A 7,122-nucleotide genomic window follows, 5' to 3' on the forward strand; every position below is an offset into this window, starting at 1 on the left:
GAAGGGTGTATTCGGAACAACTGACGAACAGATGGCCTGTCTGCGAAGGTCGAACGGCACAAGACGAGATTGGTACGAATGGATGTCAAAGAATTGCTCAATTGCAAGAGACTCGCCCAGCTCGCAAGGACCTATATCGATAGCTGTTCGGTTGTTGGTTTTGGCGCGTTGTGCACCGTGAGCGGCAAGGCGGAATATGCCTGGTTGGAGTAGTAAGAGTCGTGCAAGAAGGAAGCACAACTGACGAGGCTGTCGGAATTGGATTGTCTTGATCAACTATCACATACAAGTGCGGCAGCTGTGAAGGGGGAAAGGGGAAAGGATAACCCAGGTCTTTTTTTGCTCTTCCAAGTGTTGCCGCTGTTGGAGCTCAGGACCAGCCGTTGCAAAACGAAGAAAGCTTGGGTGGGCTCAGCAAGTGAGGTGGAGGTGAGGTGAGGTGAGGTGAGAGATGCAAAGGTTAAAAAAGAGACGAGGCGTGCTCAAGGCGTGTTCCGAAGCGTGGTCCAAAGCGTGGCCCAAGGGCGAAGAGGGTGTGCCGTGGAGACTGGAGCTGCAGGTGGCAGAGAGCAGCACTTGAGAGCCAGAGAGGTGACGGGGGTGCTAGTGACGTTTTCGTGACGACAAGGTCCTAGCGCAGAGAGGCGTGCGGCAGGTGAAGCATGTGAAGCAGGTGAAGGCAGGGCCAGAGTGGCAGGGAGGTAGGTATTGCAGGTATTGAAGAGGCCAGGGCCGGGCTGCTGGGTCATCAATGGGTTTGCAGCAGGCCGTGCCGACGATGTTGAGCGTGTTGGAGGTCGATGCGTGGTCTTGGGTGAGAATGGCAGAAGACCTGATGGCGATGGAAGGCGGGAGGCTATGGTTAAAAGAGTTAAAAGAGGAGCAACTCCGAAAAAAAAGCACAACAGGCAAGGTCAGGGCCAATCGAGGAAGCAGGCAGGACGAGCGGGATGGATCGAGTTTTCAGCAATCCGGGCGTGTTTCGCATGAAACCCCATCCTCGCAGAGCACCACTTTTGCACCTTGGATCGGGGGTGGGATCGAAGAAGGGCTTCCGAATGACGGCGAAGAAAGATTGGCCCCTCCATGTCGTGTCTCAATCAATGCCTGCCTGGTAGCCAGAGAGCGACCCGTCGATTGGCGCAAATGCAGAACTGCACAACGGCGCATGTGCACCAATGTACCACTGCACTGCCGCACCACTGCAGTAATACTTGGAGCTAGCTGCATGCGAAGAACCCTGCCCAGCTTTGCATCGAATGAGGCATGGGGCATGGGGCGGGCATGGGGCCAGCATGGGGGGCATCGGGGCTTGGGGGGCCTGGGGCCTGGGGCGCAGAGCACGCAGCGCCAGTGTGCAGCCTGCCTGCAAGAGAACCAAGACTGGCCAAGACGACCGACTGGCCTTGCCTCACGCCACGCCACGCCACGCCACAGCCACACCCCCTCTCGGCTACCTAGGTACTGTACGTATGCAGTACTACTCCGTACTACCTAGACACATCCTCCAACATCCTGCCAAAAGCCATGCCTTCGAAACTCAATCTTGAAATCAGCACCAGACCCTTCTCCCCCGTGCTTCGCCAATTGCAGGCCAAGAGACATGCCGTCAACATCATACCGCTATCCGTTTTTACCAACTAGCCTGGCGGAATAAATCAATTGGGCGCTAGCACCGGCGTTTTTCTTGTCACCTCAATATCGGCACAGACGGCCCTGGAATGTCACTTGAGAACCCAGCTCTTGCTGAGACGCAGCATAAACGTCCAACAACCCGGGAACCACGTAATACTCAAACCTAGCTTCGGCTATGACCTCTTCATCTATAATCATGGAAACACGGAGACAAGCAGCAACCGCAACGTTTGAATATTGATCGTACTCTTGTACACCACTCGACACCCTGTGTTATTTCAGCATCGACGAGTGGCCACAGGGAGCAAAAAACCCTTCAACACGAGCGTCCAACCACCCGAGCCCAAGACTACACACGCCCCTTTCCTAATGCCTGTTCGCTCAATGGAGCGGGTGGAGACCAGGCACAGCACGACAGGGACCCGTGGGGAATTAGGGGGAGTGCGCCTGTGTCCGCTCCATTGACAAGTGCATGGTAGCTTTTGCTGGATTTGGAGACCAGAGAGAGATCCCTCTGGAGTTACGGAGGACTGATGACCAAGCAGACTGGTGCGCGGCTGGAAGCGGCAGCTGCAGTTGCAGGCACACATACATGTCAACTGGTAATACGGGGTACATGCGCATCAATGTGTGCGAGCAAGAAAGACTACAAGCTTTTTTCTTCCCCAACTGTCCGTCTGCGGTGCCGCTCCAGGGGGTCGAAGGTCACCTTCTTATACCGCGCAGCTTTGCCTGTCACTCTGTGGCTTGACTCGTATCCAGAGGTCCCTGGCTTGGAATTGGCCATCAGCATCAGTCTGTTGCAGAATTCAGAGTGTTATCTTTGTGCACGCTAACATGGTCTCCAGAGCTATAACGTCCTTTATTGTCCATACTGAATTTGCTCTCTGGCAATCTAGGGGCTTTGTCGGGGCTCGGGGCTCGGGGCCGTTACTGATAGCCATCTACGCTTATCACTTCATTTCCCGTCCGCCAAGACATAATAATGAAGGACAAGTTGCTCTTAAAACGAGCCTGGGGCCAAAGCGTGCGGCGTCAAAACAATGCTACTATTTCGGTTGCGCGGGTAAGGCGTCGTCATTAGCCTCCCCATCTTGTCACTGCCACAGGGGTTCATGATAGGGTGAAAAGGCTTGTGCTGATGGCCAATTTGATATGCCAATCCCGCCTTGCCACACGGACATCTTATCAATGGTCATCATTCACCCTTATATCTCAATCATTTATCTCGAGTCAAGTCCTTGTCCGCAAGATACTCCAAGCAACATTGGGAGACCTCCTCACACACTCTGTCCAGCCGTTTTCGACCTGTTAGTCATCATCACCGCAGCTTCACTTTTAGCAAATTCTCTCCATACTTGTGTCTCGGCTCTTTGGGTTCTTTATGAGGGCAATTCCTGTGCTTTGCCGACTCGCTCTGCTGGTGCGTTTAGCTCCAGTTACTGTACATACTACTTCCAAGCTTTCTTCACCAACGTACCAAGCATTTCGCTTGACAGCAAACTGGGACGCTTAGGCTCTTTGACACAAGGACCTTGTTGCTTGAGACTTGGGGCCGTGCTGTTGCGACGGATCCTCGACGGGTCAAGCTAGGGCCAAGAGTTCTCTCTCTTCCCACCCCACCCCCAGTTACCAAAGGGGTTCTTCATTCCGAGCTTACCCAAAAACAAAAAAAAAGAAACAAGAAAAAAAACTACAAAGAAACCCTTTGATCTCACCACCGAAATCTCGATCTCAGTTCAATCTAAGGACTCGCGTGCCCGGGAATGGCCCCGACGGTGGTAGTGAAAATGGATGACTGGTGACGTCAAAACCTTCAGGCCATTCGCTGGCACGGAGGCGCCTCCTAGATACAAAGCTCCAACCACCACTGCAGAAGTCGACATCGACCTTGAGATGCAACATCCCCCTACTGATACAACTATCCGATCCTGACTGATCGCCAAAGCTTATCAGGGTGCCTGCTATGCTGTTCGCGCATATCGCCATTTATGATGGGGTTTTGTAACCAGTCGGTTGCAGAACGAATTCTCTCTGTTCCTCCCCTCATGTACATGTTTGATCTTGTCGCGGCTGTGCATCGTAGCTCATCTGCGCATGCTAGTCAGAGCATCAGACGGCTGTTAGTCGGGAAGCCCTCCCTGCTCGCAAGCTCAATACGCAGCCCAATTGGCGTTCGATTGGGGGGGAGAAAATTCCTGTCGGCCCCAGCAGAAGGAAAGCGGCACTACAGGGAAGGGCACGTTTCTTCGGGTCTTGGAAGCTCAAGGCGGAAAATCCAGGGTCGCATCAGGGTCCAGGGTCACCCCCACAGCATCGTCCAATGATCGGAGGGATCGATAAAAAGGTCCCAGGCTGAAGGGATGAGGACTGAGGGGTTCTTTGGGATACCTGGGTGCCTTGGCAGGTACTTTGGCTTCCGGTCTGTCGTATACGGAGTAGGGAGTACAGAGTACGAAGTACAAAGTCTGGTACTTCACCACGACCTCGGCGACCCGAGCATGCAATTTCGAACAAGACCATGTTGTCATGTATGCGTTTTCTTCCCCGCTTTCTGAGCAAACTGAAGAATGGGCATTTTGGGCAACACACACCAGACTGCATCGTCCAGCCAGCGTCCTTGAGCATTGGTGCGGCCACTTTACTCCGGGAGCCACTTGCGTACTGTTGACGATTGACATTTGACGTTGCACGTAACGATGGTCAAGGCGTCTTTGTTGACCTCGCCAACTCGCTTCCCTACAAGACAGATAAAGCGGATGTACTCCATACTGACTGGGTCAATAATACTGTCAGCGCGGGTCTCTGGATACCTGCCCTACCTAGTAGGTAACGGTTTTGGGTCACTGCCAGGTCGATGTGGCCAGCTTGGGTGCCAGTGTGCCCGGGGAGAGTTCTCTGACAAGCTCACACGCACTGCTCCATAGTGATGGGCACACTCCTAGTGTATTGGCAACAGGCAGGGTCCGGAACCCTCGAGTCGAGTCAGATACAACATGTCCAATGCCCGCGAGCCACTTCATCTAGGCCAGAAATGCCCACGTTGACGTCATTACTCGTCTGCTAGTCACTTACGCGAATCTAAAGCCTAGCTGCTTGCGGTAATTGGGAGGCCCTGATACGGGGGAAGTATGGGAACCAGAAAAGAAAATATGCGTCTCTTCAGATGGGTAATGCATGAGAATCTGAAGAGGGCGAGGGCTCTTACATCTAAAGGCGGAAGGGGTGCGCGAACTAAGGCTCCGGGAACAGCTCGCAGGGCAAACCTTTACGGAAGAGCCAGAGACCGAGTTGGTATAGCTATTTCCGAAAACATTGAAAGCTCAATCCGGCGACATCCCAAGAGAGAAAGCAGTAACTTACTCGGTTGGCATTTTGGTGATTGGCCTGTAAATGCAAAGAATACGTGACATCGTGGCCGCAGAACCAGGGAGCAGGAGCTACGAGCCGCATTTTTCTTCCAAACCTTTCCAGAAAGGTCAACGTGGAAAGTGACAGACAGGTTCGACCATGTTCAACGCGATGACTTGTCCCCCACATGACATATCGCTACCAGGTGAGTACCCCAGAGCTTGGTACCTCGTCCTATAGCGTCAATACCTAATGTCGAGATATTTGGCTTCAATAGTTGATGGCACGTTGGCACGCAACGGCCGGGTTGCTCCTGGCCTTTCAGGTCCGAAATGCCAGCTCACTTTACGGAGTACCATGAGGGCAAACTACCTAGGTACATACTTGGATGTATGTATGTGATGTCAAGGAGGAGATGCTCCGTCGGTGGACAATTACGGCAATCCTGGCGTCGGTTGGGTGGATAGCGTGAGCATTTGCGATGAGCCCGTCACCGCCTGTACCCGCCGGTTGCAATTGGATCCAGGGCACAAAGTCCCTGTTCTTGTCCTGCAATCCCGTCCTGGCGAGGCCAGTGATGATCACGGCGCCAACGCGTCGTATAATGGCAACCTGCTCCCTGTTCCGGGCTCTACGCCGCATTTGGGCTTGCTAGCAAACCCTCGCAAATGGACGCAAGAGGGGATGGGGAATTGAATAAGCTTGCTGATCGTGCTCTGGCTGTGCGATCGACGATCGACGACCCTGACACCCTGAAAAAAAAAGACTGGAAACGCAAAGCTCCGAAGGGTCTGCTTTGCGTCCCCACAACAACAGAGTCCCGCCTGCCATCAAATGCCATCCGCGCCGACGACTCTGCGAGGCTCTCCATGGCTTGGATGGAATAAGGTTGGAAAGTCGACGTGTGGCCGACATACTCCGTAGTAGTATGCAAGAAACTTGAACCCACCAACCGGTAACCATTAGGCGCGGCTCCATGCACACACCCTTTACTCCGCAGTTACCCTGCGTGTCATGGAAACAGCTGGGTGTTGGTTTAGGACAAAGGCATGCGCGAGAAACCGTCAACGCACCACGGACAAGCTCTCTAGCTGTATTGACGAAGAGGTGCTATAAAATGTTTGTACGAAACTGTCCAGCCAGGAATTAGTTCATGTCGAGCGGCTCGGGATGCGGCACATTTGGTTATGCTGGCAAGGTTAGTGGTATCTGCGAGCATTCGATTGACAGGAAACTAAGACCTCTGGCTTTGAGGATATGTCCCCTGATCCACGAACAATGCTGGACAGGATCGCAGACATGGCTATGCATTGTCAAAGATTCGTCCATGGCCACGCTCCCGTCAACTCAAACCTGGGGTAGATAGATTCATGATGTATCTGACACCTTCACCCTGTTGAACGGCACCTGGGGAAATATCTACTTCCTCCAACTTTTCGTGGGCTTCAACCAAAACAGCAACGGCCACATTTTTGAGGGCCCAACGTCTTATTGCCGTTTGAAGTTGCGCGGTCTGCCATGGACATTGGCCGGGATCCAAAGGACAAGGGAGTCCATGACGGCCGGCGGTAAACAAAACAGCAACGCGCTAAGGCAAAATTCTGAAGTCTTTCTGCAGAAAAACATGATTCCTGGCTTCAACTACGTCATGACTCTTTAAAGAAGTGATGCGAGGGAGAGCGCCGGTCATACAGATGCATGGGACGACGCTGACGGACCCTGCGGTTTTTGCTGTCCCCTTCCCGGTCCCTGCAAGGGCTGCAAATGCATTAGTACTACCCATCACTGCCACCTCCATGAGGGCTGAAGGGGTAGACGGGGTAGACGGGGTAGACAGGAGGGGGTGTTGAGTGCTGAGATGCTTGGACACCCCGGCACAGGAAGAGCGTCGAGTGTCAGAGAGAAGGGTCGGCAACCCCAGCGGCAGTTGTGAGTGGTTGTTGCTAGCCATGGCACTTTTCATATTGTCCTGATTACTTTCAACAACAGGAAGAAAGGCTCCGGGTATCAAATTTCGTCTCATTGTTAGACCCTTAATATCACGCAGGATATGTAAGCGGACGCAAGCGTACTGCGTGATGACGACGGCAGCTGACCATTCGGGCAGATGCTGGATCTCTCCTCAGGTCCCAAAAG

Source organism: Metarhizium robertsii (genome assembly GCF_000187425.2).
Source record: "Metarhizium robertsii ARSEF 23 chromosome Unknown MAA_Scf_12, whole genome shotgun sequence".
NCBI lineage: Eukaryota > Fungi > Ascomycota > Sordariomycetes > Hypocreales > Clavicipitaceae > Metarhizium > Metarhizium robertsii.